We start from the raw sequence: 25,417 nt of genomic DNA, 5'->3' as shown, positions 1-25,417 counted from the left end.
TCTGTAAACTCCACAAGAACTAATAATTGTGCTAATAACCTTGGTGTTGATAATCATAATCTGGGTATTCAGATTTACTGGCATGACATTATGCAAATCAGTTAACCTTTCTGAAAATCTAATTCCTCATCTGTGAAGGAGTTGGATTAGAATATATTTCCTGGCTTAAATAACCACTGTTGGACAAAGAATCTTATAATTAGTATCTGCAGCTCTTCAGGAGGAAAAAAAATAACGATAATTGTTAACTTCAATGAGTAACTTTATTTCTTTGAGTTATGGGATAGTCATGCTTTTTTCAGTCGTCATAGATACTCCCCGTCGCTTAAGATTATAAATATATGAGGCTTGAACACACAAAGGAAACTTAGAGATAGTCCACCCTTACTCGAAATTTTATTCTTAAGGGTGGAGAGGCCTTGAATTACAAAGTGACTTGTCTAACTGGTTAATGGTGAAGCCCAAAGGACTAACAAGGCTTCACAGTTCTCCACACACAGGGCTCTTTTCTCCTATAGGAAAAGGGGTAAATAGGTTTTCTTTCTCATGCCAATTCAGGTTGATTAGTAAGGCCTGGCTGTTGAGAAAGACTGTGGAACTGAGAGCCAGGTACTATAGAAAAGACTAATGTTATCGATTAGGACTGTTTGCTATATAAACAGAACGGGGAAGTCACCTATATGTTTGGCACCTCCTCTCAAAGCTATGCTTTACACATGTTCCTTGAGATTAAACTTTGAATATTTCTTCTGCCTTGCTTTTTAACAACCATCACTCCCAATATTAATTAATGTTGTCTAAGGTATTTCACTCTAAGAGACGGCCTATGTCTCAGTGGACCAAACTTGGATTTGGTCATTAGGAAATACGTCATTCTCAGTGCTTGGATCCTCATTGGGTTTTCTTGAGCTGTTTTTCATTTCTGACGCTGCTAAATGTTTTAGACTTCTCCATTAGCATCATGTGGCCTGTCTGACTAGGATTTCAGGCTGCCAGGGCAGGACCACAGCTCTGAGTACAGGCTGGCTGTAGTTTTGTCCCTCATTATAAGACCATGGAATACAGTAGGAGAGGAGCGGCAGATACCTTGTCCTTTGTGGTTCCGACAACTTAAGTGCAATTCTTGGCAGCCTGGTTTTAGACTCTGATATGGGCCTTTTCTCGTATGACGTTGCAGGAAGCTTTCTCTTGCTGTTGACATGTTCTGGCTCCTTGGTTTACTCAGAGGAGTGGTGAAGTAGACATACCTCAAGCCAGGAGCCGCTATGTTGGCCCTTATGCTCTACTTTCTATAACTTTGCAGGATTTTGGAAGAAAATGAGAATATACTCTGGAACTGGAGATACATATACCCACACATAGATTCATATATATATATATTTTCACTTCTTCAGGTCTATGTCCTCATTCCTATCATCTGGAATTGTTTTGAAAGAAAAACGCATATTACCCTCATAAGGAACTAGAGTTTAACTTCGGAAACTTATAACACATTTATAAAAGACACAAAGTGTTCTCTCTTTTTAGAACTGTTCAAGTGCAAGTCAGATTTGAGTTCAAATGGAATGAAATGCCTGTTTATTTCTGGAAGCAAGTTTAGTTATTTTCTAGTCCAGATTCTTTGTTTTACAGATGAAAAAATGGAAATCCAGGGTCTAGGAGGGTTAAGTGATATGCTCGGTGGTACATTTCAGAAGAAACAGAATAGGAAAAAGAATCCAGAACTTGCCAATTTTTGGTCTCACGCATTTTATCTCACACCGCACTACTGCCTCTGGGTTTAGAATTACAACAGTTTGGTTTCCTTTTAAACTGATGACTTAGGTTTTTGTTAAGGTTTGATTTACAGTTTAGTAAAAATTTAATACTTATGTTCATTTTGGGTTTTAGCAAGTCAATACTATTCTAGAGTTTTATTTTTATTTTCTTTAAGCCTGTAATGGGCATTGAGGTCTCCCTGTGGTCTCTGGACTTCTCTCTCGGCTTTGAAGATTCTGCTGTTCCCTGCTCCATCTCAACTTATGCATATTCTCAACCACAGGGGAGTCTGGAACATGCCAAACATTATGGTGAGGCTGTTACAACGCTCACCCCGGTCTAAAACCTAAGCCACAGGAGACACAGACTTCTGGTTCCACAGAAAGCAGGTGTTACAGGTAAGGAAGGGAGCATAATGTACAACAGCCAGATTTTAAACAGCTCTGCTCAGATTTCATATTCCCACACTCCCTCTAATTTACAGGCTTCTGTTCACAGGTAGTTTGAAAACCTATCTGTACCAAATTTAAATATTCAGTGACTTGCCTATAACTAATACTTGAAATTAAAAAAGCATGTGTGAACAAGCAATAGCACTAACTAGTACTCACAGGGGAATATTCCAGCTATATTACAATGAGACTTTTGGCAGTAAAAGCACTCAAGTACTGTTTCTTAAAATGTAAGGATTAGGTGTTCTTGAGGTAGAAAAGAAAAATCTATTCTTTGCAGATGGAGGGGACAATGAAATGGATTCACTAGCAGAGTCACTTTTATGGAAATTTGGATCTGTACTGTGAAATTTTAGTGTTTAAACAAGATCAGAGGCCTTGTAGGATGATTTTTTAACATGCTGGATTAGAAACACCAGACAGAATTGATTCCCAGTAAAATGGAAAACGTCCTGAATTAAAAAGGGGCCTCAAAAAAAAAAAAAAAAAAAAAAGGAGCCTCACTTGGTAACACTTAATTTTCTAACATGAGTGCTCCAAGCTCTTAATAACTATTTTAAAACACTTGATAATTTCATGTAAGATAAATTTTACGTAAGAATAAAAATGGACAGCGTATATGAATTTGGTGAGACTGAGCATACAATGTGGATTTGCCTTGGAAAACTTGGGCAGTTTTTGAGATTATTGAAGTTGAGCGTCTGTTGCAAGATATCTAACTGAACTCTCCCAAAGCATTTCCTGGAAGCATTTGCCCAACAAGTAATCTTCAAACAAACGAACAAACATACATACCCACCATTCCTCTATTCCGTGTAATATAATCCATGGACCAACAAGAGTAAGCTTATTTTCTACTTGTACAGTTTTTGGGTGATGCTGCTTTTCCTAACCTTCTCACCATCTGTCAAGACATAACTTTCATTACTCTCCAGCATCACTTTTAACAGCGTCATCTTTCTTTTTGTCCTTTCTCCTTCCCTCCCTCCCTCCTCCTCTCCCCCTTTGTTTTTCTTCCCTGCCTCCTTTTTCTTTCTTTAAAAGGAATCTCTTTTGACCTGTGTTTTCCTCAAGGGTTCAATTGTTTTTATATTTCTCTCCCTCATAATACAGTCTTTGGGGATTTAAAAATACAACATAAATAGAATCTTCTGTGATTTCTCAGCAGAAAGGAAGGTATGGTTTGTATTACTTTCTCTCATAGGATTCTTTATGGGGTAAATATTTCCAGATGCCCCAAATCTCTTTGTTACGTTTACTATAAGAACCAACAACTCTTCCTTTTTCTCTATGGTGACATGATTGTGTCCTGGGATAGCTCCCACTCGTATCGCTATGAAAACAGAAGTTTCATAAACCAGAGATGAGTTACTTCAACTCAGTTTAATTCAATAAACAGTTATTGAACATTTACTGTGTCCAGGATACCACTGGCCATGGTGAATGATACATGATCCCTCCTATCAAGAAATTTGCAATCTAGTATGGGAGAAACTATGCAAATAAATGTCCAACCGTAAGACGACTGCTACGGTATAGTAACAAGCAAAGGTTTAGGAACTCAGTAGGTAAGCAAAATAAGTAGAATAGTAAAGATGAGGCTCTTTTGTTTGTCAGTATTTTACTTTAGCTCTGTATAGTTTTGAGATATGAAATGGTGTCATTTTACTTTACAGTTCTTGTTACTTTATAATCATTACCACGACTTTGTAGTCATAGCTCATGTGTAAGTTGCTTCACTTATGTGAATGTTATGAAAAGGTACTATGCTTCCGGTAGAGTCTTCTTCAGAAAGAGATTTATTGATTTGAGTTTATAACACTGAATTATGGTTTGGTAATACGTTTTATTTCAACTAGAAGATAGCTACTTTATCGATCCCGTGGGCAAACCCTTACGCTAGATCTGGGCGGTGAGCCCTCTCAGGATCAGCTGTCACACAGCAAGAGGTAAGACTTCCTGGATCAGTTTTCTAAAGTGACAGGTTTATTCCCTGGTCAGGACAGAAGATACTCTCTTTTTAACGAACAGGCTAGACTTCTCTGTGTGCGTATTTGTTCCATGTGTTTCGGGGTGAGGATGGGGTTGAGGAGTCTACTCTGTTTTTATGGGGCATGAATCTGGCTTAAAAATGACAGAGCCCTTTAACAGGGAAATTGCAGCTGGAAGACACCAGCAACTAAGTAGATCTGGGACTTGAGAAACTGTGCCTCCCTGGAGCTATCCAGGGTACTGAACCACTTCTCCTTATGTTGCCTTCTAACCCCGCGAAACAAACATTCAGACATTTAAAAATATCTAGCTTTTTTTTTTTTTTTTTTTCTGACTAGAGAAATTCTTTAACCTGTATATTTCTGATAATTGTTCTTGCTCTAGTCTTGGCCAGCTGTAGCAGTTCATCTCTTGTGTCTTTTATTCACTAAACAAATATTTAGGTACAACCTTCTCTGCGTTGGGCACTTTTCTCATGGTTAAATTACTCAGATTGAATATGATTATTTTTGCCTTTTTGTGAAATTTGGGTTAAAGAAACAAATTTTATGGGATACCTAAAGGATCTCAGGTTTTCAAGTGTCGTTTGAAGAACCTGGTTTCTGGTCCAAAGGTTGTGTTTGTTTACCTTTGTTTACAGTACTTAGAATAGCCCTTGGCATAAAATAGGCAGCACAGAAATTTTATTCCACTGATGATCAGATTTATTTTGTGGAATTTTTTTTTAAATAAATTTATTTTATGTATTTATTTTTGGCTGCGTTGGGTCTTTGTTGCTGTGCGCGGGCTTTCTCTAGTTGTGGCGAGCGGGGGCTACTCTTCCTTATGATGCGTGGACTTCTCACTGCGGTGGCTTCTCTTGTTGTGGAGCATGGGCTCTAGGCGCATGGGCTTCAGTAGTTGTGGCATCTGGGCTCAGTAGTTGTGGCTCGTGGGCTCTAGAACGCAGGCTCAGTAGTTGTGGTGCACGACCTTAGTTGCTCCGCAGCATGTGGGATCTTCCTGGACCAGGGCTTGAACCCGTGTCCCCTGCATTGGCAGGTGGATTCTTAACCACTGCACCACCAGGGAAGTCCCATTTGTGGAATATTTTTCTATACCGTGTTACAAGGAACATATTTCTTTTCAACCTAAAGGTAAAATTCTTTGAAGGAAAATTTTGCTCTAAGTGCTCTAGACGCAACATGCACATAATCCTGATGAATGTAGGCTAAGCATTTTGGGACACTGTCATATACATTAGGACCAAAGTACAAGCTGACCGGAAAGAAAGGGACCAGAAACTTCCAGCTCAGACTTTTCTATTTATGTATTTTCTCAACCATCTTTTCATTCTATTTTATTCATACTAGTCTATTCTGTATTCAGGTAAACAACCACCACCTGTTCACCCCCTCTCCTCCAAAAGAGGAAAAAAAGAATTTTTCCTTTGATGACAGCAACACATGACCCAGGAAGGTGGAGTATATTCTAAACTGTCCTTTTGTAATTCCTCGTTCTAAGCATCTGGCAAGACAAATTGGTCTTGACTTCCCTGGAAATGTTGGTTTCTTTCAGTGAGTATAAGGGGTACAGAATTAACAGTGTTCCTAGTGTTCTCAAGACCAGTTATTGTATGGGTCAGTAAGGCTAAACCCTTCACCCCCAACCTGGTGTTAATTTAATGTTATTCTCAGTAAATATCTGAGACAGACTGAATTTGAGCAGAATATAAAGTATCTGGCTGAAATTGAATCAGGCTCAGTGTTCTAACATAGCGATTTGCCACTACCCACATCTATTTCTGTGGTATGCCTTTTTTTTTTTTTTTTTTTTTTTTACAACATGTACATTTAGAAACTTGGTAAGGTCCAAACTGTATCATAATTGACAGGAAAATGTCAGTTTCTTGGGATTGCCAAACTCAAACACTTTTCTTGGTATCTCAGTGAGAAATCAAATTTGAGGTTGAAGAGTATTGACCAGTAAGCTTCTTTTCTAGAGATTGTTACTCTACCTTTGGTCATGGACCAAGTTTAATTATTCCTGTTGCTTTTATTTCCCATTCCTTAGGGAAGTGATAGGCAGTTGTTTAGTCACCGGAAGTTGTGAGAATTTGTGGATCTCAGCAAAGACCCAAGAGACCTATACAACAGTATTGTTTTCCTACTTATTACCCAGACCCAGTTTGTTTTAAAATCTATTTACTGATTCCACCTGAGTTGCATGACTTAGTTGTAATATAATCTCTTGATTTCTTGAATTATCTCCAGACTGGACTTCATGATTGATTTCTTTTTCGCCTTTGACTTATTCAGATGGAAATAGGTTAAACAAACAGAAAAACTTGACTATTATTCAAAGGCTGAAGGATTCCTTCATTACTTCCCTCCATTTCCTTGGGAATCAATACCATTGGCTGTTTTCTTTTAGTTAGCATAGTTTTGCTTGCTTAATATAATTGATATAGTAATTTAAGAGTTATATATACGTGGTCTGACTTAACCTTCCAATTCTGTGGTGTAATATTACTACTGTCATTTTATGTGTGACAAAGGTAATGTTCAGGGGGAGTTAAGGAATTTCTAATGACCATAAAAGTAGGAGTCAGGACTGAAGATTCAGACCCAGCTCTCTCCGACATTAGTCACTGCTTTTAATCACTCTTCTGCTTGCTTTAATATTTCTTTACTGCCCACATAAAGTGCCATGTCAGAATATAGAAATGGTTATTAACTGAGGAAATAGGAAATATTTTGATGTTTTTAGGGAAATTCAAAACATTGTAGAATAAAAAGCTGGACATGATTTTATTGGCAGTTTTATTGCGATGGCTTAAAAGAAATGAAGTTGTTCCTGAAGGTACCTAGTTTATTGTCGTGAAATATATTTGCTTTGCCTCATGCTGTATTTTGTAACACTTGGTCCTGGTAGGGTTTATCTGTGCGTGTAGTTTGATATAAAGATCTCAATTTTAACAAATACTGGGAACTATTCGGAGAAAAAGCCAAAACAGATGTGTTTTTACTCAGTAGTTTTTGTTTAGGTCTGAACCTTTGATAGGACTTTGTTCCAAAACTGTGGTTATTACAGAAGATGAAGAAAGCCAAGCTGAACACAAATTTAGATGACTTGTCTATTTAATTTTAGGTGATACTTGCCGAATGTCTTGAGAAAATATTTTTCAACTTGTTTCAGAATTAGAATAGACTCTGTTGACAGTTTATGCAAGCATATATCTGTTATACCTTTTTAGAAATTCGAAGTAAATTCTTCTTATAAAAATAATACACAATCAATAATACACGACCATTTTCTATGAGGAAATTTTCAAATGAAAAAACAGTAATCTCTAAACGTCCATAACCCCAACCAGTTAATATGTTAGTATGTTTCATTCGGTTTTTGACACACACAAATGCACACAAAACTTAACATATAATTATATAATTTTATATGTAATTTTGTGTTCCAGTTTTCTACTTAATTAATAGCATTGTCTTATTTTGCATTTCTGTGACTTCCAGGGAGATATAATCTACTTTATTGGCCAGTTCTATCTAATTTGGGGTTCTCTGCTTGTGTGTATGGTGTATGTGTGTGTATAATTTAATATATATATGTGGGTGTGTATATATACACATATGTATAATTAGTTTTCTTGTTTTAGAAAAAGATGCATTGTATTCCTTTTAATACATCACAACTTACCCATTTTATTGGGAAGACTTTGCACATATTAAAATCTGATATATTAGGACTAATCAAGAAGAGGCCAGTGTGACTAAGATGTTTTTTAAATGTTTTTTTGTATTGTATATAGCAACTGGAGCTGCTTTTCCAACAGAAATTTGAAGTAATGCCAAACCTGTGCTAATGAATAGATATAATTAATTGGAAAACTTCATCTGTTTTCCTACAGTGTCTTAAAGACTTTAAAATAATCCCTCAGTACTTTAATCATATCTCCTAGTTTTCTCCTTTAATTTACCTAGCAATATTTTTTCTTTATTTTAAGATCATCTTCAGCCTAATCCATATAGCCCTATTAAATTATCCTATCAAAAACTAACGATAATTTTCTATACCTTTTATTTCCATAGGGAAATATTTTGAGATCCACCAGTGTGATTAAAAAATAGAGCAGGTGGAAGTGGGGCAAGGGTGGGAATTGACATCTGATGCAAGAGCCAAGGAGGAAACCACTGTTTTTACTCTGGTCAGGTGATATCATGCTAGCCTTACATTTCTAAAATTTGAGTATCTTTGGAATTATATTCAACTGCAGCAGTTTAAGTTGTAAATGCTTTAATGTTTTCAAGGCATGTCTTTTAGTGACTAAACTTTTCTAGTGCATTTATTTCAGTAAGGTTGAGAGGATTTCTATTGGATGATCTTCTCCAAATGAGATAAATATTCTAATGGTAACTGTCCTCCTGGAACACATATCTCTTGTTATTAAAAGTTTTCTAAGAGTACTGATGAATTTAAATTACTCACAGTAGCACAATAGGCATTTTAGTTAACCTGAGTTTTGGCAACAACTTTTTTTTTTCACTGTGAAACTTCTTATTCCAAGATGTTTGAAAAAAGGGGAAAAACTACAAAGAAAAACATAAAATTTAAATGAACTACCACTACTTAGATAAATCAGGGTCAACATTTTTTTTTTAAAAACATCTTTATTGAAGTATAATTACTTTACAAAGGTGTGTTAGTTTCTGCTTTATAACAAAGTGAATCAGTTATACATATACATATGTTCCCATATCTCTTCCCTCTTGCATCTCCCTCCCTCCCACCCTCCCTATCCCACCCCTCTAGGTGGTCACAAAGCACCGAGCTGATCTCCCTGTGCTATGCGGCTGCTTCCCCCTAGCTATCTATTTTACATTTGGTAGTGTATATATGTCCATGCCACTCTCTCACCCTGTCACATCTCACTTCTCCCCCTCCCCATATCCTCAAGTCCATTCTCTAGTAGGTCTGTGTCTTTATTCCCGTCTTGCCACTAGGTTCTTCATGACCTTTTTTCTTTTTTCCCTTAGATTCCATATATATGTGTTAGCATACTGTATTTGTTTTTCTCTTTCTGACTTACTTCACTCTGTATGACAGACTCTAACTCCATCCACCTCATTACAAATACCTCCATTTCGTTTCTTTTTATGGCTGAGTAATATTCCATTGTATATATGTGCCACATCTTCTTTATCCATTCATCCGATGATGGACACTTAGGTTGCTTCCATGTCCTGGCTATTGTAAATAGAGCTGCAATGAACATTTTGGTACATGACTCTTTTTGAATTCTGGTTTTCTCAGGGTATATGCCCAGTAGTGGGATTGCTGGGTTGCATGGTAGTTCTATTTTTAGTTTTTTAAGGAACCTCCATACTGTTCTCCATAGTGGCTGTATCAATTTACGTTCTCACCAACACTGCAAGAGTGTTCCCTTTCCTCCACACCCTCTCTAGCATTTATTGTTTCTAGATTTTTTGATGATGGCCATTCTGACTGGTGTGAGATGATATCTCATTGTAGTTTTGATTTGCATTTCTCTAATGATTAATGATGTTGAGCTTTCTTTCATGTGTCTGTTGGCAATCTGTATATCTTCTTTGGAGAACTGTCTATTTAGATCTTCTGCCCATTTTTATTTTTATTTATTTTTATTTTTTTTTATTTTTTGTTTATAAATTTATTTATTTATGTATTTATTTTTGGCTGTGTTGGGTCTTTGTTTCTGTGCGAGGGCTTTCTCTAGTTGCGGCGAGCAGGGGCCACCCTTCATCGTGGTGCGTGGGCCTCTCACTGTCGCGACCTCTCTTTGCGGAGCACAGGCTCCAGACGCGCAGGCTCAGTAGTTGTGGCTCACGGGCCCAGTTGTTCCGCAGCATGTGGGATCTTCCCAGACCAGGGCTCGAACCCGAGTCCCCTGCATCGGCAGGCAGACTCTCAACCACTGCGCCACCAGGGAAGCCCCATTCTGCCCATTTTTAGATTGGGTTGTTTGTTTTTTTGTTATTGAGCTGCATGAGCTGCTTGTAAATCTTGGAGATTAATCCTTTGTCAGTTGCTTCATTTGAAATATTTTCTCCCATTCTGAGCGTTTTCTTTTGGTCTTGTTTATGGTTTCCTTTGCTGTGCAAAAGCTTTTAAGTTTCATTAGGTCCCATGTGTTTATTTGTGTTGTTATTTCCATTTCTCTAGGAGCTGGGTCAAAAAGGATCTTGCTGTGATTTATGTCATACAGTGTTCTGCCTATGTTTTCCTCTAAGAGTTTGATAGTGTCTGGCCTTACACTTAGGTCTTTAATCCATTTTGAGTTTATTTTTGTGTATGGTGTCAGGGAGTGTTCTAATTTCATACTTTTACATGTACCTGTCCAATTTTCCCAGCACCACTTATTGAAGAGGCTGTCTTTTCTCCACTGTATATGCATGCCTCCTTTATCAAAGAGAAGGTGACCATATGTGCGTGGGTTTATCTCTGGGCTTTCTATCCTGTTCCACTGATCTATATTTCTGTTTTGTGCCAGTACCATACTGTCTTGATTACTATAGCTTTGTAATATAGTCTGAAGTCAGGGAGCCTGATTCCTCCAGCTCCATTTTTCGTTCTCAAGATTGCTTTGGCTATTGGGGGTCTTTTGTGTTTCCATAGAAATTGTGAAATTTTTTGTTCTAGTTCCGTGAAAAATGCCAGTGGTAGTTTGATAGGGATTGCATTGAATCTGTAGATTGCTTTGGGTAGTAGAATCATTTTCACAATGTTGATTCTTCCAATCCAAGAACATGGTATATCTCTCCATCTATTTGTATCATCTTTAATTTCTTTCATCAGTGTCCTATAATTTTCTGCATACAGGTCTTTTGTCTCCTTAGGTAGGTTTATTCCTAGATATTTTATTCGTTTTGTTGCAATGGTAAACGGGAGTGTTTTCTCAATTTCACTTTCAGATTTTTCATCATTAGTATATAGGAATGCAAGAAATTTCTGTGCATTAATTTTGTATCCTGCTACTTTATCAAATTCATTGATTAGCTTAGTAGTTTTCTGGTAGCATCTTTAGGATTCTCTATGTATAGTATCATGTCATCTGCAAACAATGACAGCTTTACTTCTTCTTTTCCGATTTGGATTCCTGTTATTTCTTTTTCTTCTCTGATTGCTGTGGCTAACACATCCAAAGCTATGTTGAATAATAGTGGTGAGAGTGGGCAACCTTGTCTTGTTCCTGATCTTAGTGGAAATGGTTCCAGTTTTTCACCATTGAGGACAATGTTGGCTCTGGGTTTGTCATATATGGCCTTTATTATGTTGAGGAAAGTTCCCTCTATGCCTACTTTCTGCAGGGCTTTTATCATAAATGGGTGTTGAATTTTTTCGAAAGCTTTCTCTGCATCTATTGAGATGATCATATGGTTTTTCTCCTTCAATTTGTTAATATGGTGTTTCACGTTGATTGATTTAAGTATATTGAAGAATCCTTGCATTCCTGGAATAAATCCCACTTGATCGTGGTGTATGATCCTTTTAATGTGCTGTTGGATTCTGTTTGCTAGTATTTTGTTGAGGATTTTTGCATCTATGTTCATCAGTGATATTGGCCTGTAGTTTACTTTCTTTGTGACATCTTTGTCTGGTTTTGGTATCAGGGTGATGGTGGCCTCATAGAATGAGTTTGGGAGTGTTCCTCCCTCTGCAATATTTTGGAAGAGTTTGAGAAGGATAGGTGTTAGCTCTTCTCTAAATGTTTGATAGAATTCACCTGTGAAGCCATCTGGTCCTGGGCTTTTGTTTGTTGGAAGGTTTTTAATCACAGTTTCAATTTCAGTGCTTGTGATTGGTGTGTTCATATTTTCTATTTCTTCCTTGTTCAGTCTCGGCAGGTTGTGCATTTCTAAGAATCTGTCCATTTCTTCCAGGTTGTCCATTTTATTGGCATAGAGTTGCTTGTAGTAATCTCTCATGATCGTTTGTATTTCTGCAGTGTCAGTGGTTACTTCTTTTTCGTTTCTAATTCTATTGATTTGAGTCCTCTCCCTTTTTCTCTTGATGAGTCTGGTTAATGGTTTATCAATTTTGTTTATTTTCTCAAAGAACCAGCTTTTAGTTTTACTGATCTTTGCTATTGTTTCCTTCATTTCTTTTTCATTTATTTCTGATCTGATCTTTATGATTTCTTTCCTTCTGCTAGCTTTGGGGTTTTTTTGTTCTTCTTTCTCTAATTGCTTCAGGTGCAAGGTTAGGTTGTTTTATTCGAGATGTTTCCTGTTTCTTGATGTAGGCTTGTATTGCTATAAACTTCCCTCTTAGAACTGCTTTTGTTGCATCCCATAGGATTTGGGTTGTCGTGTCTCCATTGTCATTTGTTTCTAGGTATTTTTTGATTTCCCCTTTGATTTCTTCAGTGATCACTTCGTTATTAAGTAGTGTATTGTGTAGCCTCCATGTGTATTTCTTACAGATCTTTTCCTGTAATTGATATCTAGCCTCATAGCGTTGTGGTCGGAAAAGATACTTGATACGATTTCAATTTTCTTAAATTTACCAAGGCTTGATTTGTGACCCAAGATATGATCTATCCTGGAGAATGTTCCATGAGCACTTGAGAAAAATGTGTATTCTGTTGTTTTGGGGTGGAATGTCCTATAAATATCCATTAAGTCCATCTTGTTTAATGTATCATTTAAAGCTTGTGTTTCCTTATTTATTTTCATTTTGGATGATCTGTCCATTGGTGAAAGTGGGGTGTTAAAGTCCCCTACTATGATTGTGTTACTGTCAATTTCCCCTTTTATGGCTGTTAGTATTTGCTTATGTATTGAGGTGCTCCTATGTTGGGTGCATAAATATTTACAATTTTTATACCTTTCTCTTGGATCAATCCCTTGATGATTATATAGTGTCCTTCTTTGTCTCTTGTAATAGTCTTTATTTTAAAGTCTATTTTGTCTGATATAAGAATTGCTACTCCAGCTTTCTTTTGATTTCCATTTACATGGAATATCTTTTTCCATCCCCTCACTTTCAGTCTGTATGTGTCTCTAGGTCTGAAGTGGGTCTCTTGTAGACAGCATATATATGGGTCTTGTTTTTGTATCCATTCAGCCAGTCTGTGTCTTTTGGTGGGAGCATTTAAACCATTTATATTTAAGGTAATTATCGATATGTATGTTCCTATTCTCATTTTCTTAAATGTTTTGTGTTTGTTATTGTAGGTGGTTTCCTTCTCTTGTGTTTCTTGCCTAGAGAAGTTCCTTTAGCATTTGTTGTAAAGCTGGTTTGGTGGTGCTGAACTCTCTCAGCTTTTGCTTGTCTGTAAAGGTTTTAAATTCTCCATCAAATCTGAATGAGATCCTTGCTGGGTAGAGTAACCTTGGTTGTAGGTTTTTCTCCTTCATCACTTTAAGTATATCCTGCCACTCCCTTCTGGCTTGCAGAGTTTCTGCTGAAAGATCAGCTGTTAACCTTATGGAGATTCCCTTGTGTGTTATTTGTTGTTTTTCCCTTGCTGCTTTTAATATGTTTTCTTTATATTTAATTTTTGATAGTTTGATTAATATGTGTCTTGGCGTGTTTCTCCTTGGATTTATCCTGTATGGGACTCTCTGTGCTTCCAGGACTTGATTAACTATTTCCTTTCCCATATTAGGGAAGTTTTCAACTATAATCTCTTCAAATATTTTCTCAGTCCCTTTCTTTTTCTCTTCTTCTTCTAGGACCCAAAATTTAGAAATCTCTTGCATTCCTATATACTAATGATGAAAAATCTGAAAGTGAAATTAAGAAAACATTCCCGTTTACCATTGCAACAAAAAGAATAAAATATCTAGGAATAAAGCTACCTAAGGAGACAAAAGACCTGTATGCAGAAAATTATAGGACACTGATGAAAGAAATTAAAGATGATACAAATAGATGGAGAGATATACCATGTTCTTGGATTGGAAGAATCAACATTGTGAAAATGACTCTACTACCCAAAGCAATCTACAGATTCAATGCAATCCCTATCAAACTACCACTGGCATTTTTCACTGAACTAGAACAAAAAATTTCCCAATTTGTATGGAAACACAAAAGACCCCGAATAGCCAAAGCAATCTTGAGAACGAAAAATGGAGCTGGAGGAATCAGGCTCCCTGACTTCAGACTATACTACAAAGCTACAGTAATCAAGACAGTATGGTACTGGCACAAAAACAGAAATATAGATCAATGGAACAGGATAGAAAGCCCAGAGATAAACCCACGCACATATGGTCACCTTCTCTTTGATAAAGGAGGCAAGCATATACAGTGGAGGAAAGACAGCCTCTTCAATAAGTGGTGCTGGGAAAATTGGACAGGTACATGTAAAAGTATGAAATTAGAACACTCCCTGACACCATACACAAAAATAAACTCAAAATGGATTAAAGACCTAAGTGTAAGGCCAGAAACTATCAAACTCTTAGAAGAAAACATAGGCAGAACACTCTATGATATAAATCACAGCAAGATTCTTTTTGACCCAGCTCCTAAAGAAATGGAAATAAAAACACAAATAAACAAATGGGACCTAATGAAACTTAAAAGCTTTTGCACAGCAAAGGAAACCATAAACAAGACCAAAAGACAACCCTCAGAATGGGAGAAAATATTTGCAAATGAAGCAACTGACAAAGGATTAATCTCCAAGATTTACAAGCAGCTCATGCAGCTCAATAACAAAAAAACAAACAACCCAATCTAAAAATGGGCAGAAGACCTAAATAGACATTTCTCCAAAGAAGATATACAGATTGCCAACAGACACATGAAAGAAAGCTCAACATCATTAATCATTAGAGAAATGCAAATCAAAACTACAATGAGATATCATCTCACACCAGTCAGAATGGCCATCATCAAAAAATCTAGAAACAATAAATGCTAGAGAGGGTGTGGAGAAAAGGGAACACTCTTGCACTGTTGGTGGGAATGTAAATTGCTACAGCCACTATGGAGAACAGTATGGAGGTTCCTTAAAAAACTAAAAATAGAACTACCGTATGACCCAGCAATCCCACTACTGGGCATATACCCTGAGAAAACCAGAATTCAAAAAGAGTCATGTACCAAAAGGTTCATTGCAGCTCTATTTACAATAGCCAGGACATGGAAGCTACCTAAGTGTCCATCATCGGATGAATGGATAAAGAAGATGTGGCACATATATACAATGGAATATTACTCAGCCATAAAAAGAAACGAAATGGAGGTATTTGTAATGAGGTGGATGGAGTTAGAGTCTGTCATACAGAGTGAAGTAAGTGAGAAAGAGAAAAATAAATACAGTATGCCAACACATATATATGGAATCTAAGGGAAAAAAAAAAAAAAAGGTCATGAAGAACCTAGTGGCAAGACGGGAATAAAGACACAGACCTACTAGAGAATGGACTTGAGGATATGGGGAGGGGGAGGGGTGAGATGTGACAGGATGAGAGAGTGTCATGGACATATATACACTACCAAATGTAAAATAGCTAGTGGGAAGCAGCCGCATAGCACAGGGAGATCAGCTTGGTGCTTTGTGACCACCTAGAGGGGTGGGATAGGGAGGGTGGGAGGGAGGGAGATGCAAGAGGGAAGAGATATGGGAACATATGTATATGTATAACTGATTCACTTTGTTATAAAGCGGAAACTAACACACCATTGTAAAGCAATTATACTCCAATAAAGATGTTTAAAAAATATATATATATAGCAAGGATTACAATAAGTTATTTTACAAAATAGAATCCAAGCATTTAATGGGACTGAGAAAATATGCTCATCATAAACTTTTACTTGTTGACTAGTAGAGCAGCACAATGTGTAAACTGACTAAAGCTTAATAGAAGTGTGACTGTTTCGTAAACCTCTGAATATTTGACAGACCAAATAGATGAGAAATACGAAGGGTAGGGAGCAGGAGTGGCAAACTTTTTCTGTAAAGGGCCACATAATAAATATTTTAGGTATTGTGGGCCACATGCTGTCTCTGTCACAGATTCTACTCTTTTTTATTTTTTTTTTAACAACCCTTTAAAAAGGTAAAATTCCTTCTTAGTTTGTAGGCTATTCAAAAACAAGCCACAGGCTGGATTTAACTTGTAGACCATAGTGGGCCAACCCCTGAAATGGAAAATTCAAATAATATATTTAATAAGGCAATTTATAATGAATTTTTAAAGTATGCATCAAACTTTGTACCTTAGAGATGTTTTCTATGCTTGTACAACGAGAGCTGCTTTGGTTGCAAGTTTAGAAACTCTCTCGAATTAGCTTAACGTGGTGAAGGAGCCATGATGAGCATCTAAGGAGCCATAATCCAGCTGGCTGCAGGCTCCAGCCCTAGTCTGAGTGGCCATGACCAAGGGAACAGGTCTCACCCCCATGATGGAAAAAGGCATTATCCGAGAGGGGATTGCGAGTTGAGCAGATACTCAAAACATATCTGTGACACGACAGCCTTCGGAGAACAAGTGTGTGTCACACACAGACAAACACAGGCACGCACGTACACAAATGCTCATTCCTCCAAGGATGGCACTTCCTAAGGGGATCCCAGTTTCTCAGGTGTTTTTCAAATTGTGGGTTGTCACCTATTAATGGTAGAAGATTAATTTAGTGTGTTGTTTGGCTCTTGAAAAAATGAAACAGAATAACAGAAAATATCAGCATATCTTTACCTGTAAGGTTAGGTGTTGTTTTGAGATTTTCAGCTTCTGTTTTATATAAAAATATATATTTGTCTAAGAAGTTTACAAAACACTAAATTCTTGGTACAACCACAACTGTAGTCAGCCCCTGTCCTGAAGGAGGGAACCAACCCCATGTGGACTAAATTCTCAGTTCACCCACCTCCCAGCACACATGCCAAAAAAGGGTGCTGTCTCGAAGTGTGAAACACTCACCCTGGGCTTCATTGTCTAACTGTATGAAGTTGAACATGGTCCCAGTGAATGGGAGATCATTAATCTTTTTCTGTGTTCTCCATGATTTTAAGTAATATTTACACTATCTACTCCTAGAAAGTTCGAAGAGACTCAGCTGTTGGGCTGGCTGGAATATGTACCTGTTTCACTGACAGTTTTTAAATTTTTACTTGTTTTTTTATTTATTTGGTTGCACTGGGTCTTAGTTGCGGCGTGCATGTGGGATCTAGTTCCCTGACCAGAGGTCGAACCTGGGCCCCCTGCATTGGGAGCATGGAGTCTTATCCACTGCGCCCCCAGGGAAGTCCCTGTCAGTTTTTTAAATAAATTTATTTATTTTACTTTTGACTGTGTTGGGTCTTCGTTGCTACACGCGGGCTTTCTCTAGTTGCAGCGAGCGGGGGTTACTCTTCCTTGCGGTGCGCGAGCTTCTCGTTGTGGTGGCTTCTCTTGCTGCGGAGCACAGGCTCTAGGCGTGCGGGCTTCAGTAGTTGTGGCACACGGGCTCAGTAGTTGTGGCTCGCAGGCTTTAGAGCACAGGCTCAGTAGTTGTGGTGCATGGGCTCTGTTGCTCTGCGGCATGTGGGATCTTCCCGGACCAGGGCTCGAACCCATGTCCCCTGCATTGGCAGGCAGAGTCTTAATCCCTGGCAGTTTTTTAAAATGACAATTTCATCTCTTTCAAAGTTACTGCTCTGTTCAGTTCTGCTACTCCTTTTTGCATTAATTTTGGTCATTTATGGAAAAATCATTTATTTTCTTCAACTTTTCAAATATATTAATGTTAATTTGTAGAAGGCCTTCTCTTATACTTATCAAATCTCTTCTACATGTCTCCTTTCTAATATTTAATGTTATATGTTTATTTTTCAGAACTGTACTTGCTAGAGGTATGTCTATTTTATTGTTGTTTGTTGTTTTCAGAGAAATGGCTCTTGAATTTAATTCTATCATTTTTGCATTTTTAAATTCATTATTTTAGCTCTTATCTTTCTCAATTTCTTCCTTCTGCTTTCCTCAGATTTAAAAAATACATATTTTTTTGCAATTTCTTTACTAATTTCTTGAGAATTCTTGATGTATTTATTTTAACTTTTTCCTAATTAATAACGAAGCCATTTCAAGTAATGAATTTTCTTAAATACCGTTTTGGCCTGATTCCATAATTGGAGTGTTTGAAATGATTTTTGACTGTTTTTCACTGAATCTTCTATTTTAATTTTTAAAATTATTGTATTGTGACAACAGAAAGTGGCTTTCTGGCTTTTGAAAATTATGATTCTGCTTTTGAAAATTAATGGAGTTTTCATATGTGGAATCTAATTTTTAAAAAAATCATATAAATGAGGGCTTCCCTGGTGGCGCATTGGTTAAGAATCCGGTGCCAGTGGAGGGGCCACAGGTTCGAGCCCTGGTCCGGGAAGATCCCGCATGTGGGATCTAAGCAACTAAGCCCGTGCACTGCAGCTACTGAGCCTGCACCCTAGAGCCCGCGAGCCACAACTACTGAGCCCACGTGCTACAACTACTGAAGCCCGTGCTCCTAGAGCCCATGCGCCACAGCAAAAGAAGCCATGGTGATGAGAAGCCCGCACACCGCAACGAAGAGTAGCCCCTGCTCACCACAACTAGAGAAAGCCCCTGTGCAGCAATGAAGACCCAACACAGCCAAAAATAAATAAATAAATTTATATTAAAAACATATATATAAATGAACTTATTTACAAAACAGAAACAGACTCACAGATTTCGGAAACAAACTTATGGTTACCAAAGGGAAAACGTGAGGGGGAGGGATAAATTAGGAGTTTGGGATTGACATATACAAACTACTATATGTAAAATAGATAACCGACAAGGACTTACTGTATAGCACAGGGAACCCTACTCCATATTCTGTAACAACCTATATGGGAAGATAATCTGAAAAGGACTGTATATGCATAACTGAATCACTTTTCTGTACACCTGAAACTAACACAATATTGAAAATCAACTAGGCTCCAATAAAATTTTTTTTTAAATTAAATGGAGTTTTTATTTCTGATTAATACATGATAGATTTTTGTAAACATTTCAGTAGACTCCTTCTGGAGCTGTCTGGCCAACTTGAACCCCTTCTTTGAGAATTGTCATCTCCCCCGCAGGGTGGGTTTTCGTAATATGTCTTTGCTTTCCACTCCCATGCCACACCTGCTCCCACCTCCCCAAGAGCTAAATGAACACATCCAAGTTGGGCCAAACAAGTTTTTTCTCCCAGGAACTAGGTATTGAGGCTCAGTGACATATGGAGCTCTGCTCTCCTCTGGTTGTTCCAACTGTGGGGAAACCTATATCGTACCTTGTGCATGGAAAAGTAAAGTGGGGAGAAAGAGAGGGAAGGAGGGGGGAGGGAGAGGTATGGGGGAAGGGCAGAAGACTGAATCCTTGGCTCCTGGCAATTCTCCAGCTTCCTGTTTTATTTTCTTCTTGAAGTGTGACTACATTTCAACCTCTGAGTTCCAAGAGATGCTACTGTACACTAGAGTAAACTCCTTTTCTTGGCCTAGGGCAGTTTGAGTGGATCTCTATTCCCTGCATAAGCAGGTATGAAGGATGTTTGGATGGAGAACTGAACTCAGTGTCTCTGTTCCCTCGGAAACGGTTTGTCCCACGAAGAAGTAAACATTCGCTTCCCTTCCAGGCAAGGGAGACCAGAGAATTATGATATCTCAATGCTGAGTCACTACTCTTTGTCCACGAGGAAGGAAAACTGCTCAATGTTTCTTGACAATCAGGGCTTTTCCTAATCTAGAATCAAGAGCTCTTATGAAAGAAAAGGAGAGACCAGGCTGTTTTGGTGTGGAAAGGAGCTTGGCCTCAACACTGGAGGAGGCTGGGAAAGAAGTGGATGTGCATTCTGAAAACGAGCTGTTTTCCAGGAGGTGCCAGGTGAGTGTGCAAGAGGAGGCCCTCTGTGGAGGCTGATCTTGGGGTCCCCCAGCTGTGCTGGGCCAGAGTCCTCACTGACCCACCACCCGGCTTTTTAACCATTGACTGCACAAAGCTTTATTCTTTAAAAAAAATTTTTTTTTAAATATTCATTTTATTTTTTAATTTTCCTTATTCCTTTGGCTGCGTCGGGTCTTAGTTGCGGCACGCGGGATCTTCGTGGAGGCGCGCGGCATCTTTTTGTTATAACGCACGGTCTCTGTTGCGGTGCTTGGGCTTCTCTCTAGTTTCGGCCTTCAGGTTTTCTCTCTCTAGTTGTGGCGTACGGGCTCTCTCATTGAGGCGCGCGAGCTCAATAGTTGTGGCGCGCAGGCTTAGTTGCCCTGTGGCATGTGGGGTCTCAATTCCCCAAACGGGGCTGTAACCTGGGTCCCCTGCATTGGCAGGCAGATTCTTTACCACTGGACCACCAGGGAAGCCGCAAGCTTTACTCTTTTATTCACTTTTGCCCCTGTTTTTACTCCCTCTTTCCTAACCTGCATAGGCAAGCATCCTAATGTGTTTGAAATGCTAAGTATTTTTTTTATTTGCTCGTATGAAAACATTTACTGTTGTTTTATGTGCATGTGTATTTTGAGATATAATTCACATGTCATATAATTCACCATTTTAGCATGTACAGTTCAGTGGTTTTTAGCATAGTCACTGTGTTGTGTAAGCATTACCACTACTGTGCATGTATAATTAATTTACATAAGGGTATTCTGTATTGTCATTCTGTTTCTTACTATTTTTGTAAGGCATCCACGCTGCTGCATGCACATCTGGTTCATTGCTTCTCACTGCTGCAGAGAAGTCCCTAGTGTAATCTACCACATTTTTCTTATCCACTCCCTCTGCTATGGACACCTAGGTTAACTCCAAATCCCCCTCCAACCAATGCTTCAGTGAACATCCTCGTACCTGCCCCCTTGTGGGCGGGCGTGAGAATTGCTCTTCTGGAGGGGACTGGGTACAGGCTGAGCGACCACCTGATTCCACCAAGTACCACCGCATGGTTCTCTAGAATCACTGCAGCAATCCACACTTCCATTGCTGTTCCCATAACCCCACGGGCTCCCAGCATCGTCAGCTTTCTGCTTTCTGCCCTTCTAGCCAGTATAAAGGGATATATTCTTGTTTTGTCTCACTTCTCAATACCACTGACATTGTATGTATCTTCATATGCCGATTAGCCTTCTGGGTTCTTCTTCTTGAATTGCCTGTTTTTCGTTGTTACTGTTGTTTGGATTTGCTTCTCTCTTTTTTCCCAATTGGACTTCCTTTTTTTTTTTTTTTTTTCTTTCCCTGTATCCTCTAGATAAGAGACCATGTTTGGTTTATATTCTGCAAATATCTTCTCCCAGTCTGATCCTGCTGTTATTTTTTTCCCCGTGGTCTGTCATTTTCCGTGTGGTTAGAAAATTCAAGCCGCCTACACCCGAGCCAGTGCCAGTGAAGTGAAGTCCACACCAGTTCATACCAGTTCACACCAGTGGAAACCTGACTCTGCCACAGACGCCCTCACCTGCGACCACAGGGGTAGAGGGGCCCGGCCCCTGCCACAGGTGTGCTCTGCTGTCCCCTGGCTCCACTGTGACAGCTTCTGGAATATTCCCTCACCCGCCTCCCAGCAACCGTAAAACCAAAGGTGACTTGGGCACCCTATGAGGCAGTGAGGGTGGGGACCCCTCCCAAGGAGGATGGGGGAGTGGGATGGGGAAGGGGCAGAGGGCTAAGCCCGAGGGGAATTTTGGGGAGGAACAGTAGGTTTTCTTTTTTTAAGTGCTTTTAAAATTTATTTACATTTATATTTATATTTATATTTATTTTTTGGCCGCACGGCATGCAGGATCTTAGTTCCCCCGACCAGGGATTGAACCTGTGCCCCCTGCAGTGTAAGTTCCGAATCTTAACAACTGGACCACCAGGGAAGTCCTGGAACAGTAGGTTTTCAAATACAAAAAGGCTTTATCAGGGTAGAAATTGGTTTGGAGAGTTGGTCTGTAAGTAAAAGACCCTCAGGGAAAATGTGAAGTTGGGGCTCGTGAGGGTTACCCCATCCCAGGCAGGGAAGCTGGTCATCTACGTAGTCAGGGAAGGATGCCCTTGGGCCTCAGGCTCCCTGAAGTTAAGGCTTAAATCAGACTCAAAGTCTTGCATAAAATGTACCAGAAAAGTGACAAATTCCAGACCAACGTGGCTTGGCTGGACACAAAACAAAGAAAGCCAAACATTTGAAAATACTGAAATCCAGTCTAGTAATCACGCCGAATTGCAACAACTGAGATATGTACTTTGCTGTCACCTCTAGTGCTGAGGGTTAAGTCCGTTGAGTTGGAGTCTGGTGATTGCAGTGGGGTGTGTGGGAGGATCCTGAATTGGGAGGAAACCCAAACTCCTGGGCTGCGCTGGGCGCTTCCCTCCAGGCACCGCTGCTGCGCCAGGGCGGACAGGTCTCCCTTCGCAGCCATTCTGGATGACAGGCTTGAAATGCAGCATCAGTGGATGCTGATGCCATGGAAACCTCCCCAGTCCATTTTTCCTCTCCATAAGCCGAGACTAAGACGTTTACAATGAGACAAGAAGGTGTGGTCCAGCTCCAGCTGTTTAGCTAACTGGTAGTTATTCATAGAACTGCCTGGCCCAGCACGACAAGATGCTAACCTCTGTATTGGGTTTTGGCAAGTCAAGCAATTAAAAATAACATTTAAAAAAAAAAAAGGTCATGAAGAACCTAGTGGCAAGACGGGAATAAAAACACAGACCTACTAGAGAATGGACTTGAGGATATGGGGCGGGGGAAGGGTAAGATGTGACAAAGTGAGAGAGTGGCATGGACATATATACACTACCAAATAAAATAGATAGCTAGTGGGAAGCAGCCGCATAGCACAGGGAGATCAGCTCTGTGCTTTGTGACCACCTAAAGGGGTGGGATAGGGAGGGCGGGAGGGAGGGAGATGCAAGAGGGAAGAGATATGGGAACATATGTATATGTATAACTGATTCACTTTGTTATAAAGCAGAAACTAACGCACCATTGTAAATCAGTTATACTCCAATAAAGATGTTAATAAAAAACAAACATTGTCAGGCAGCCTACTAAGGCTCTGTGTAGTTATGTCACCAGGCCAAGAAAAGTCTGTTAAGTGAGGGCCCATGGGTGACTCAGCACCCTGCCTCTGCTCTAGTGCACCCATCTGAAGATGAGAACCACACAGAAAGAAGAAGAGCGGAGGGCCAGAGAGACAAATTAAGACATCATACGTATCCCCAAATTCAACCATGACGGAAGCAACTTCTGTCCATTCTGGTACTTTCATTTCTTGCTTAAGAAAGTTTCAGGAGGATTTCTCTTGTGGGTCACCAAAACATTCTGACTAATACAGGTGGTGTAAATGTAAGAAAGGAGAGAAAAATTTTCACTTATTACATTAACTACCTGGAAACCCGCAGAGAATCAGCTGAAAACTTATTCAAGCAAATAAGAGTAAGGATGAATTTTTTAATTCAGTAAGTGGTGTTGGGATGTTAGATCCCTACTTCACACCAAAATACATTTCAGAAAGAAAAAATAGATGTAATTAACCCATAAAAGAAATAGAAGAAAATATGGATACTTTTTTATCTGATTTGAAAAGCCTTTCTTACCATTCAAACCAAAGCAGAAGACAAAAAAGACAGACTTGTAAAAATTAACTCTTCTGTTTTAATAACAATAAAGCACAGAATGAAAAATCAATTAAGATAGGGAATTTGGCAGGAGGATCAGGGTTAGGGCTTCCAGGGGCCGTCTTGCGGGGAGGGGAAGATGACTGATTTGATTTGGGGAGTGTTGGTATTTGTGGGAACCGCTCTGTCAAAATGAACTAGAAATAGACACACGCGTCTAAAACTGAGGGTGACCCCAAGCTTAGAGACATGTGTTTGGGACAATTCAGCATACAGATGATAGTTAAATCTACTAGAGTGGCTGGGATTACCCCAGAGTGAGAAAAGAAGTGGTCCGCAGAACCTGGCAGGACACTGACATTTAAAACCCAGGAGGATTCTTAGGTCCTTCAGGGCAGGAGGTGCTCCAGGTCTGAGTTATCCTTGTGGCCCGGATATTACCTAGCACCGTGCCAGGTACATACTGGATATTCTATACACACCCTTTTTTTTCTTTTTTTAAACATCTTTATTGGAGTACAATTGCTTTGCAATTCTGTGTTAGTTTCTGTTTTATAACAAAGTGAATCAGCTATACATATACATGTATCCCCATATATATCTCCTCCCACTTGCGTCTCCCTCCCATCCTCCCTATCCCACCCCTCTAGGTGGTCACAAAGCACTGAGCTGATCTCCCTGTGCTATGCGGCTGCTTCCCAGTAGCTATCTATTTTACATTTGGTAGTGTATATATGTCCATGCCACTCTCTCACTTTTATACACACCCTTTTGATTGTTTCCGTTAGTTTCTTAAATTTAATTCATTTAAAAATAGGTCAATTCATATGATTCAAAATTCAATGAGTGTGAAAGGATATCTTCTTGGTATCCCTGTCCCTCAGCCACTATTTTTCCTCCCTGGAATCAATGAAAAGCAACACCTTCTTGCATATCATTTCAGAGATAGTTTATGCGTATGCGAGCAAAAAAAAAAAAAAATATATATATATATATATATATATATATATATACACACACACACATATGTATATATACTCTCTGGTTTCAACTCCTTTTTTCAATTGACACAATATTTCAGAGATTGTGTCATGTCAATAAATCAAGAGTTTTTTCATTCTTTTTATGACTGTACAGTATTTCCATCTCTAGATTACCATAATTTGTTTAACCAGACCCTTTGTGATAGCTATAAACGTTATTTACAATATTTTGCTTTCACTAACAGTGCCGGAATAGAGAATTTTGATTGCATGTCATCCGACGGTGGTGGTTTTGAAATGTGTCACCTTGATTAGGCTGAACCGCGGGCTTCACAATTCCCTGTCATGTATGTTTCCTGCAGGGTGGATCACAGAAGACATTTTGGTCACATGAGATTGGAGGACAGATGTAAAGATGCAACTGCTTGTTTTGACCTTGGAAGGTGAGGGCAGGACCACCGTGTGGTTTTGTAGCTCACAAGACTTGTGGCTCATCTGTGGGCTGACCTCCTTGGAGTGAAGAGGTGGGCTGTAGCCACTCTCAGCTTAGAAAAAATTCTGTCATGTTTTCTCATCTGCTTTTACAGCTTGCTTTTCTGTATTTAAATATGTAGCCCCTTTGGAATTTGTCCATTTGTTTACCCAGTAGTTC

General features: G+C 39.0%; 1 long non-coding RNA gene across 5 annotated transcripts in view; it reads left to right on the top strand.

Moving 5' to 3' along the window:
* The window catches only part of LOC309651673, a 48,590-nt gene that overhangs the window by 20,084 nt on the left and 3,089 nt on the right, over window positions 1-25,417 (top strand). Inside the window, exons 2-4 of one of the 5 annotated variants that reach the window (XR_014258298.1) lie at window positions 19,932-20,068; window positions 21,529-21,758; window positions 25,128-25,208. This is a non-coding gene — a long non-coding RNA (uncharacterized lncRNA). Of the gene's footprint in view, window positions 1-5,441; window positions 5,661-18,008; window positions 18,028-19,931; window positions 20,069-21,528; window positions 21,759-25,127; window positions 25,209-25,417 lie in introns of those variants that run through there. The other 4 variants (XR_014258299.1, XR_014258300.1, XR_014258301.1 and 1 more) reach the window with 4 other exon arrangements.

Source organism: Balaenoptera physalus, assembly GCF_965194825.1.
Source record: "Balaenoptera physalus genome assembly, chromosome: 21".
Taxonomy (NCBI): domain Eukaryota; kingdom Metazoa; phylum Chordata; class Mammalia; order Artiodactyla; family Balaenopteridae; genus Balaenoptera; species Balaenoptera physalus.
This window is presented reverse-complemented; position numbering and strand designations above follow the sequence as displayed.